Here is a 12,775-nt window from a genome sequence, read left to right as displayed (position 1 = left end):
TTCCCTTTTCCTTTTATGTCCTAGTCTTTTTAGATTGTAAGCCTGAGAGAAGGGAACCGTCTTATTAAAAAGATTCTATGTACAGCGCTATGTACATTTACAGCGCTATATAAATAATGCTGAATAATAATAATAATGCTTTGACTTGCAACCAGAATTTGAAAACAGTTCAGGTTGTCTGAGTGAAAACTAGAGAAGGCACACAATTGTTAAAAATTCTGCATAAAATTACCTTCAAGTTATGTGTATAAATGAAGTACTATCTCAAGGATGTAAACACAGACATTCTGAAACACAGACACCCCAGTCTAAAATCCAAAATACTTCTTACCCCAAACATTTTGGATAAGGGAAACTAAACTTGTATTTCAAGTGCTGTCAGAGGAATTGTCTGTCTATTATTCATTTTTGTACACTTGCTGCAATATTTTTTAGCCATACTCAACCATGAGAATGATCAAGTTTTAGTTAATCAGATCTAGGAGGCCCAGGTTGCGGCATACGACAAGCAAGCTAACAGCAGCATCAACAAAACATTCATCTGACTAACGTTTTTCCATTTCCAGTTAGAAAAAAAATCATTTCGAATATCTTTTCCATGTACAGAAGATCCTAGATTGGGACAGGAGATCTGCAGTGACATAAATTATATTTCATTCAGCACAATTTAGTCTAAACATCAGGACTATTGGTGTTAGAATCAAAAACAATTTGGATTGATTCCAACTTCAGCTGCAGCATAAACATCTACTGTATAACATTATAACAATATATGGCCAACATATCATTTTGTACTTAATATTTTGTACTCTCAGTCTAAGTAGACAGATAATTCACGTGGTGGCGATGAAATGCCTTGGTACTACCATTTTACTACAGTGTATCAGTTGTTACTAATTAGTCTACATTTGCCATTTATGAAGAAGTTGGAGTCAGAGTCTGACAGCAGAAAAAGAGAGGAGCTGGGAATTGAAGGTTTGGCGTGCCAGCTCCACGGCCCAGCTAAACATATCTGGGGTCCAAAACACACACTGCAGAAATAATCCAGTTTGAGACTGCTTTACCTTCAGTGCTAGGGAATTCTGGGAATTGGAGTTTATTGTGGCACCAGAGCTCTCTGACACAGAATGTTCAATGTTTCACAAAATTACAGTTTCCAGAATTGCCTAGCATTGAGACAGAGCAGTTAAAATGGTCTCAGACTGGATTATTTCAGCAGTGTGTTTTGGCCCTGAGACCTGCAGATTTCTCATCCTAAACTTGGTCAACACTAGTAGCAGAAGGGGGTTAATGATTTTTTAATTGTACCACTCTGGACTGCAAATTCAGGGAGAACTTAGAATCATAGAATAACAGAGTTGGAAGAGACTCCTCTACTTTGTAAAAACAAAAGTTCCCTACACTTACAAAACAAGACGAACTGCAGGAAAGTGTCCAGATCAGACCAGAGCCAAGTTCTTCTTAAAGGCATTGAAGCCTTTAAGGCATTCAGGTGGTGAAAGTGATCCAGGATGAATCTGGGTTGAATCTCTGTTGTTCAAATGCATCCTGAATGAACCAGATTAAATTATGGGTGGGGCAGGATGGAAAAAAAGAAATAATCCACTTAACCCAGAATAATTGACGTTTCGCATCGTCGGCAGTATGAATAACCGAAAAGACCGAGGATAATTCGGGATTAAACTCTGCATGCCTTGAATGCTGTTCAAATACATTGTTGGCTCCATGTTTATTTGAGGGCTGGCATGTATGAGCAACCAGACTCCCAGAGATGTGCAGAGATGTGGTTCCAAAGTGTGAACGACAAACTCAAAATGCATGGATGAGGTTATTTATGCCGGCCATGAAAGCTTTCGACTTCACCTTGAAGGAAAGAAGTTGGCAGCAGGAGCTTTCGTGTAGACTTCAGTCCACTTCCTCAGATGCATTTGGACCGATGCATCCAAAGGCATGGGAGGAAGTAGACCGAAGTCTAGCAAAGCCCCTGCTGCACAACTTCTTTCTTTCAGTGAGTCTCAAAGGTGCTCCAAGAGCTCTCTACAAATGCTTTGGAAAAGGAGTTTCCCAAAGTTCTAGTTCAACATCTGGGAAAGCCTCAAGTTCTCCTCCCAAAGGGTCTAGGAATATTAGACTCCCTTGTGTTTCTACATGGGAGAAATAACCCGGTTTGCCACCGCTTTTGACTGTTTGTCTGACTCATGGCTATGGAATTCTGGGAGCTGGAGTTTGTTGTGGGGTCCAAAAGCCTCCCTTCCAAAAGACCCCTGATCAGTGAGGATCCCCATCCTTTTATTAGTACACTACTCACTGGCTCTGGAAGCTCCCTGCTTTTCTTCTTACTCCCAGCAGAACGAAAGGACAGACTGGAGGAGAGCTCCAGATGTTGCAGCTGTTTCCTCGCTCGCTTCTGGAAGCAAAGACTGGAGGCGAGCTGCTCCTTCCGCTGGCCTTTTATAGAGTCTGTTCGGCTCATTCATCCCTCTTTGGGAGAAATGGAAAGCGAAAGTGATTTTATGGGGGCGACTAAAAGCTAGGAAGGAGAGCCAGAAACGAAACTTATCGAGACAGGAAAGTGGGGGAGAGGCCCCATTATACACACACACACACTGTATATACACACATATAGAGAGGAAACAGCTGGAACATCTGGAGCTCTCCAGTGTGTGTATATATATGTGTATACCCACACACACACATATAAGATTAGATAGATAGATAGATAGATAGATAGATAGATATAAAACATGTTACTTACACATTGTAAACTGCTTAGGGAATGCTTAAGTGCACTAATAAGGAGTACAGAAATGTACTTGCTATTCCTACGGTTATATATATATATATATATATATATATATCACATATCTATATATCTATATATAGATATATATAAATATGCATACACAGACACACACACACACACACATATAACATTACATGTGTGTGTGTGTGTGTGTGTGTATAATGTAATGTATTTATTTATATTTATATTTCGTTTTTTATGCTGCCATTCTCCCAAAAAGGGACCCAGTGTAGCTCACAAGGCAAAAACACTTTTAAAAACAATTTTAAAAAACCACAATTAAGATAACCCAGTTAAAACAGTATAAAATTGAGATTAAAAACAGACACATCATCAGAAACACCCACCCCATATAAAAGCCAATAAATAAATATAAATAAACAGACTCTTTATATAATTTCTTTATTCTTATAAGCAGGGCTCACAATTCCAAACTAGCTTCTGCTCAAAGGATGACACTAGATCCAGTGTATAGCACAGAAGACTTCTTGTGCTTGGATGACATTGGACTAGCTTTCTTGTGGGTCAAAACAGGGTTGGGGTGTGGGGGATCCAAGAATTGCAGGGTCAAACCTCCATCATTTATTGTTTAGCAGGGACTGTGGCATTGTTTGCTACCTCCACTGGAAATGGTGAGCAATGTCTTTTATATATACAAACTGACACCACAATATGGGATTCTCCCTGTGGGTGACTATCATTATGAGACTCTCCATACTACAAGGTTCCGTCCTGGGCAAAGTGCTATTCAAAATCTTTATCAACAACTTGAATCAAAGAATAGGAGGGATGCTTATCAAATTTGCAGATGACAGCAAATTAGGAGGAGTAGCAAATACCCCAGAAGAGAGGATCAAAATTCAAAATGACCTTAAAAAATGAAAAAGCTGGACCAAAACTAACAAAATGAATTTCAACATGGAGAAATGTAAAACACTGCACTGTCTTAGACAGAAAAAATGAAATGCATAAATATAGGATGGGGGAGGAACACTTGACTTAACAAGATTACATGTAGAAGGGTTCTAGGAGTCCTAGTAGACCAAAGTTGAACATGAGTCAACAGTGTGATGTGGCAGGTAAGAAGGCCAATGCGATTCTAGGCTGCATCAATAGGAGTTTAGTGTCTAGATCAAGGGAAGTATTAGGGTCACTCTATTCTGCTTTGGTCAGGACTTGCCTGTAATACTGTGTCCAGTTTTGGGCACCACAATTCAAAAAGGATGTTGACAAGTTGCAGCGTGTCCAGGGGAGAGTGAGTAAAATGGTGAAGGGTCGGTCTACAAACCATGCCTTATGAGGAAAGATTTAGGGAGCTGGGTATGTTTAGCCTGCAGAAGAGATGGTTAAGAGATGATATGATAGCCTACTTTAAATATTTGAAGGAATGTCATATTGAGGAGGGAGCAAGCTTGTTTTCTGCTGCTCCAGAGAATAGGACACGGAACAATGGATGCGAGCTACAGGAAAAGAGATTCCACCTCAACATTAGGAGGAGGGCTGTTCACAGTAGAAGACACAGTGTGGTGGAGTCTCCTTCCTTGGAGGTCTTTAAACAGAGGCTGGATGGCCATCTGTTGGGGATGCTTTGATTGAGAGTTCCTGCATGGCAGGGGTTGGACTGGATGGCCCTTGTGGTCTCTTCCAACTCTATTATTCTATGATCTCAAAATGCACTGCTACACCACAAGTAAATTGTCCTTGTTCTTTCTCTGGGTGTGTGTTGCCAGCTTCCAGTGCTCTCCGGAATGTTTGACTACAACTCCCACCATCCCCAGATGGTTTTCTCACACATCCCAGGCTGTATTACACACTTTCCAAGCCTCTCAGCACTGCAAACCCTATCTCAGTTCCACTTAGTAACACTGATAATTTGCTCAAGTTCTAGGACTCACAAAAAGTCTTCCCTGAAACTATTAAGGATTGCCTCCTCACTCAATAAAAGTACACCAAAGCCCTCATTTTGTTCATTATCTTAGAGTTTTGTTCTTTATCTTAGAGTATCTTTAATGTACTTTTTTCTATGTTTTTAATTATACTATTTTTAATGTTGTGAAGCTGCTCTGAGTCCTAATTCTGGGGAAAGAGCAGGATACAAATAAATATAATATTAATTAATTAATTAATTAATTAGAGTATTGAAGAAAGAATGTGACCCTGGAATGGCAGTGAGTTTGTGTAATTTCCCCTGAATCTTTTTGTTTGTGGGCTATTGCAGGAAAAGAAACTTTTCTTTTTAAGCATTTAGCAGTTTTGCGTCTCATCTTAATTTCAGGAAACAGAAACCTGAGAGCACTGTTAGCTTCGCAGGGGAAAAGGTCTGGCAGAGACACTGTCTGTGAGGCCAGAGGTTGGGTAGATTTGAAAAAAAGAAAACAGAGAATCAATCCAAGATGAATTGGGAAATGTTTAGGATCATGCATTTTGCTTTTCCTCTTATATCTTCCAAACTGAGTGCTGCTGCTCCTGGTTTTAAATAGATTTGTAGCTCACTTTTCAGAGCACAGTACAAACCCTCTAACTGGATTATAATACATAGCCAGACCCAAATAATGCATACTCTCCAATATTTCATAGAAATGGACAAGTATGACCAAGCAATACCAGAGTGTGGTCAAGATGGCCAAACTTACTAATGTGGAAGAGGAGAGGCTGCAGCAGCCTGAGCTGACTGGGAAGGGCAAGTTTCCACCCCTCCTCCCCCCCCCCCCGCCCCATGGAGATGATTCAATGCAAATTGTTTTTGCACTTTGATCTCAATTTGCAGCAACCGAGGAGAGACAAACTGGGACTTTTTAAAAGCAGCTGAAAAAGTGAGACAGCAGGGGATTACTTGAGGCTGTCCCTGCCAAATCGGGACATTTGGAGAGCACGATAAATATATTAAATAGGGACATCATGAAAATAAAGCAATAACATATAAGAGCAAAGATAAACAATGTGCTAAAGTTAGAAATGTACATGCATTGTATTCCCATTATACAGATGTGAGAGCTAGACATGAAAATGAATGAAAAGAAAATACATTTATTAGAGATGTGGTGCAGGAAAAGAGTGCTGAGGATACCATTGACATCCAAGAAAACAAACAAATGGGTCCTATAACAGATGAAGTCTGAAATCTCGCTGGAAGCCAAGGTGACCAAATTGAGGCCATCGTACTTTGGTCACAAAATGCATGACTTATTGGAAACGACAATAATGCTAGGAAAGATAGAGGGATGTAGAAAGAAAGGAAGAACCCATGCTAGATTGATGGTCACTATTAAGGAGGTCACGGATATGAATCTGCAGGAACTAAACAGGGCAGTGGAGGACAGGGTCGCCATGAGTCAACATCAACTTAAGGTGGTTAACTGCAACAACAAACATATACTGATAAGATATAGCAAATAAAAGGGAAGCACTAATTATTTAAAATTAACTAACCCAAAGGCAGACTGTAATAAACACATCTCTAAAAGCCTCCTAAATTACAGGAAAGAGTTATATATGCGGCCTAAAGGAAGGCATGCCAAAGATGTGGACCCACTGCAGAAAGGGCCCTGTCCCTTGCTGAGAGTAGAAAAAATATTTTTTTGGACTGCTGCTTGGATCCAAGCTGTTAAGGGACTGCACTGTCACATACAAGCCTTTCTGGGCTTTGTGCCAGGACACAATATGGATTTACAGAACATCGGTAAGAGGGTTCAGCAAAACTGCATTTTATGTTATTCTGGAGTTTATCAGACAAGAGAAATTGGAAGTATAATCCAATGGCAATCCGAACACAATCATAGGGTTTAACGTTATTGTGTGATAACCCAGTACACACAAATTCAGGCAATGGGAAGTCAGTCAGAGCGCAATCATGGGGTTTCACGTTATTGCATGATAGACTGCCACATGCAAATTTGGGCAATGGCATGCATGCTATTTTTGAGCAATGAGGAGCCAGTTTGAATGCAATGAGCATTCACTTAATTTCGCTAAACTAACGACTTTATGTGAATGCGTTCTGGCCCCACTTTCTTTTCATTCGAAATTAAGAGAAATTCCTCCTGTGTGATAAACTCCTCTGTCTGTTTCTATCTGCATTTCTATCTGTTTATATGGAGAAAACATCTTACTGAAAGCCAGGGTAGACTCAGAGTAAGCAGCATGAAAATTGGGGAAGAGAAAAATATCAAGAATTTATATATGCAGATGATACTTGCAGATGTGATGCTGGAGAATTGTTCTGTGGATGCTATGGACTGCTAAAATGACAAATAAATGGGTCTAGAGCAAATCAGACTTGAACTCTCACTACAAGGAAAGATGATGAAACTGAGACTGTCGTACTTTGAATATATCATGAAACAAGAATGTGATTCACTGAAAAGATGATAACGCTTGGTAAAGTGGAAGGCAGTAAGAAAAGAGGGAGACCACAGTACAGATGGAGTGATTAAATCAAATAAGGCTGAATCTGCAAGCCTTGAGCAGGGCAGTTGACAATCAGAGATCTCTCTCATTTATAGGGCCACCATAAATTGAACTGTACTTGATGGCAAATAACAACGATCAACAGAAGAACCCCATTGAGCTAGGATATACCGTATATATTTTCTGCCATTCTCCCCATCAATATTAGGAAATGGAGACAAGGATATTTTTAAAGCTTGAGAAGGTGTTGTGCTGAAATTAGATCTGGTGTGCAGCCCCATAAAGTTTGCATCAAACAGAACCTCTCATCTGCAGTCAGAGTTTTGCATGTAATGGAAGCTCTTGTTTGTAGGCTGGCAAAGTTTGGATTGCCTGAAAGTTGTTGCACTGTGGAAACATACAAGATTTATGTCTTAACCTGCCCATGTTGCTTTGGCCTAGCTTTAAACTTGCCCATTACTGGAATTAGTCCCTGGGCCCTTTCCCAAATTGAACTTTGGCCCCTGGAAGGCATTCCCTTCCCCCAGTCCAAAATACAAGGACGACCCTGCTGCATCTTCCTAACTTCTGTTAATCCCTCATCCAATAGAAAAGAGAAACATATCCAAAGGGAGCACCAGGCATAAGGACCTTGTGAAAGAGGGCCAGAGGGGCACTTGTCCAAAAAAGTACTGTCCATGAAAAAAGGGGTTTAGGAAGTTTGTCCACAACACTAACCCACAAAGTATTCTTGGGATATTTCCTTGGCATCATTATTTGATGCTGCTAATTCAAAAGATAAAGGGGAATATTTCCCAGTTCATAACATGTGTATGCACAAGTGCAAGGGGGTTCACCCTTTTGCTACTGTCTGGGGAAAAAAGCCTACTTAAACCAGTCCGGGGGCGGGGGGGGGGAGACTAGGGGTTACAGTACAAGGCCTATAGCAAGAAAAGATGCTCAGCAGGAGTGGGGTGCCTTCAACAGCTCTACAACTCCAGACATCTTGGATTGCATTAATGATCTTGTCTGGGAGTGGAGAATGTGTGGCACTGGATGTTCTTGTATTGCAATTTCCTGCAGCTCCAACCAGCATAGCCAGTGGTAAGGATTATGGGAGTTAAAGTCCAACAACATTTGAAGAGTCACTTGTTCCCCACTCCTGATACAGAATAATTTCAGCAAGAGTTTCAGTCCAGGTTCACTACTAGGATCACCTTAGCTGCTCTTCTGGATGACCAGCACTGCTGGAAAGGCAGGACAATGAGAGTAAGTTCCCGTCAGTTTCCCTCGATTGCCTAGAAGCTGATGATATCACCGGCTGCGTTCACTTACTCTGGACTGATTGGCTGGACAAGATGTGAGCTGCAGCCACTATGCTTTTTTGCAAAATTATTTTATTTTATTATTTATTCCCAGAAGGTGGTGCTGGAGGACTTCTGTTCAATCCCTTGATGCTTGTGTTGAATGTCTTCATTCTGTTGTCACTCCCTATATTATTCTTTCTCCTCTTCACAATTTTTGTGTTGTTCAAGGCAGCCAGTGTAGTGCGTGGTTTGAGGATTGGGATGAGATTCTGAGAGACCAGGGTTCGAATCCCCACTCAACCATGGAAAGCCACTAGGTGACCTTGGGCAACTCGCATAGTCTCAGCCTCCTCTTGCCAAGAAAACCTTATGATAGGTCACTATCATTCAGTCAACTAAAGACACATAAAGACAGGTTTTTTTCAAAGCCTTGATGGCATCACTTGAATTATACAGCTCAACCAATGATATGTGGTAAATTGTTCTCAGTACACTGATGTTATCCAATTAGCTTTCCTATTTCATGAAACTCAGATGAAGTGCTAGAGTGGATACATTATCTGAGGCCTATCTTTGCTATTAGAGTTCCTGGCAAAAGTGTTTAATTTTGGCAGGACAGAGGGAAGGACCTGTCTCTAGCATCTTAAAACCTACAAAGGCTCAGGAGAAGTTAACAGAATAAAAACTGGAGGGGGCTCCTGCACCATTAATGGTTGTGTAGAAAAATGAATTTCAGCAGGTGTTACTGGTCATGCAAAACTACAAATTCCAGCTTTCTGTAGGCTGGAGCCATGGCAGTTAAAGTGCATTATCAAATTGCATTACTTCTACAGTGTAGATGCAAGAAGTGTCTCAAAGGTAGTGTAGGATCCCTGTTTATATCATCAGTTTAGTAATTTGGACTTCTAGGGAGATCTCTGGCTTGGTTTGCTCTAGAGCCCATTCATACAGTGTATGACTGTCATACCTCAGCGGCCAGCAATGAGAAGAAAATCTGTGAATGACAATAAAGAGTCTTGTGGTATCTTAAAGTCCATAAAATTTATTGGGGCATAAGCCTCCATGGGCTCAGTGACTTTGGGCAAGTCAGACCCTCTGAACCTCCTTTAAAGAAACTAGTCAAGAAAACCCTATTATAAATTCCCCTTAGGGTCACCATAAGTAAAAAATGGCTTGCAGGCACACAACAATAAACAGCAAAGATTTCATGGACTAGAGCTCACACCTGATCAGATTGGTGAATGATCATGGCCCCATACAGACTGCCAAAATAAAGCTGCTTTTGGTCACTTTGGAGGTATGCTGTTTAAATTATGCATGCATCCTAAGAGTCCGGAAGCTGCGTCAAAGCTGCGCTCCAGTCCTTAGGACTGGATCGTGACTGTTGTGTGGCTTCTGGACTCTTAGGACGCATGTATCAATTAAACAGCATACCTCCAAAGTGACCCAAAGCAGCTTTATTTTGACCTGTCTGTACAGGGCCCATGTTATTCAGAAAAAGGACGGTAACTACTGATGGTGGTTCCTGTGTGTTCCAAGTCATTGTTGACATACAGCCAAAGGGTTTTCTTGGCAAGTTTCTTCAGAGGGAATTTGCCATTGCTATCCTCTGAGGCCAAGAGAGTGTGATTCTTGTTCTTAACTGCTCTTGAGTTGACTCATGACAACCCTGTGAATGAAAAATCTCCAAGATCCTCTGTCCTCTAATGGTCTGCTCAGGTCCTGCAGGTTCAGGCCCATAGCCTGACTTAGTCTAGCCATCTGGCTTTATGTCTTCTCTTTCTTCAGCCTTTCCAGCATCATTGTCTTTTCTAGTGAGCCGTGCCTTTTCATCATATGACCAAAGTACAAGAGCCTCAATTTGATCATCTTTGCTTCCAAGGAGAGTTCTGTCTTGATCTATTCTAGGACCCATTTGTTTGTCTTTTTGGTCATTCATGGTATTTCACTCTTCTCCAGCACTACATCGCCAAACAAGCTGATTTTCTTTCTATCAGTTTTCTTGACTGTCCAGGCCTCACATCTGTACATGATCATGGGGAATACAGTGGCTTGGACTATGCCGTCTCTTCTCTGGTGCCACAACAATTCCCAGAATGCCATAATATTGAGCCATGGCTGTTAAAGCAGTGTCAACCCGGATTATTTCTACTGTGTAGATGGACTCTCTGACTGTATTCACACTACAGAAATAACCTAGTTTGACACCACTTTAACTACCATGGCTCAGTGGTATAGAATTTTGGGAATTGTAGTTTGTTGTGGAACTAGGATTGCCATAAGTCAGGACCTCCAAACCAGGACAAATGTAGGACAAAATTTTCAAATGTAGGACACTTTTATTAAAAATGGAGGACACAAAAATTGCTGGATTTTTAAAAAATATATAGGGTTAGATAGAAGGGGGGTTCAATAAGGGGGTTTGAGAAAGAGGGGCTATAGAAGGAGGGCTAGATGGGGTACCTAGAGGGGGTTAGGGTTAGATAAAGAGGAGTAAGATAGAGAGGGGTTAGAGGGGGGCTTAGAAGAGACTTAAATAAGGGAGTTAGGGGGTTAGAGAGGGCTTAGACAGAGGGGGGTTAGATGGGCTTAAATTCTAAAGCACCAGAGTTTTTCTCTCTGCAGGGCTCTCAGACTACATACACACTGCAGAAATAACCCAGTCTGACAGTACTTTAACTGCCCTGGCTCAATGCTATGGAATTCTGGGAAATGTAGTTCAAGCTCTGCTTGTTCAGTGCCAGGAGCTGATCTGCCTGTGTAGTTTGGCTATCTGTGAATTTCACAAACCGCTCGGATTCCCAGTGATTGGGCAGTATATAAATAAATCCTATTATTATTATTATTATTAAATAAGGGGGTTAGAGCAGTGGTTCCCAAACTGTGTCCTTTAAGAGATTTTGGACTTCAACTCCCAGAAGCCTCAGACATGTTACTCAATAGTCTAAGATTCTGGGAGCTGAAGTCCAAAATTACTTAAAGAGCACAGTTTGGGGATCACTGGGTTAGAGAGAGGGGGGAGTAGATAGAGAGGGGTTGGAGGGGGGTTGAGATGGAGAGAAGGAGGTAGATAGAAGGGGGTTAGAGAGGGCTCAGTTAAAGTGGGGTAACAGGGGGAGAGGGAGTCCGAGAGAGGGTTAGAAAGGAGAGGGGTGTGTGTTTGGGGGGCCTTGGGGAGGGGGCTTCCAATGTCCGATGGGGGCGATCCTGGGGGGAGCCTGGGGCCCAGGAGGGGGCTGGAAGGTGCCCTCTTGCCTCTCCCAGGTGCCAGCCCCTTCCTCCTCTTCTGAGCCTTGCCGAGGCTCTTCCTCTCCGACAGCTGGGTCCTTGAGGCGCCCCTCCCCTTTAGTGAGGCAGCTCTCCCGGTGCTTCAGAGCCCCTTCCTTGCAAGAGCAGGAGGAGGAGGAGGAGGGCTGGGGGGCAGGGGTTCCAGGAAAGGGCCCTTTCCTCCCCTCTCCCAGCGGCCTGCCTGGATGGGCAGGGTCCACTACTGCTGCCTGCCTGGCCCTGCTCCTCCTCGTGGCGCCTTGTTGCCCTGCCTGACTAAGCCTGCACCTTGGGAGGGCTGGCCAAGAGGGGCAAGGCAGAGCAGCAGAGCCCTCCCCTCCCCTGCCAGCTCCAGCCCTGGCTCTTACGCTCATCACAAGATAGGGATGCAGCAGGGCCAGGAGCCGTGCAGCCACCTGAGGGCGTGAGGGGACCGGGAATGCCCCCTAGAAAGCGGGGGAGTCACGCCTCCCACCGGTTATGGCAACCCTATGTGGAACCAGACTTCTCTGACAGAGAAGGCTTCATGTCCCACAAAACTACCATTCCTAGAATGCCATTGCATTGAGCCATGGCAGCAGTGGTATCACTTGGGGGGGGGGGGTGCGGACTACACCAAGTGGCATTACTGCCCCTCAAACATCTGCCTTTTGGCAGAAAGGAGCTGTGGCATTTGCCTGTATCACTTTAAAATGCTGAAACGATGGTGTCAGTTGAGTGAGGCTCAGGGGCAGGAAAAAGGAGAGGCCCTAGTGCTTTTTTGTTTTTTTAAAATAAAGTTTCAAATTTCCAAATTAATTTTAAAAATTATTTTTAATTTTAAAAAAGGAAAAAATTATTTAAAAACATGACACTTTACCAAACTTTCACCTTCAGTGATAGATGAGAATTACGATTTATGAGTAACACACACATATATACACATACACACACACACACACACACACACTTGTTCCTCCATATTAAGACCCCTGTGAATATGGAAAAATTGCCAATAACAAACCCACCATGT

Source organism: Sceloporus occidentalis, unplaced genomic scaffold, assembly GCF_023333645.1.
Source record: "Sceloporus occidentalis isolate IW3139 unplaced genomic scaffold, rSceOcc1.0.p SCAF_14, whole genome shotgun sequence".
NCBI lineage: Eukaryota > Metazoa > Chordata > Lepidosauria > Squamata > Phrynosomatidae > Sceloporus > Sceloporus occidentalis.
This window is presented reverse-complemented; position numbering follows the sequence as displayed.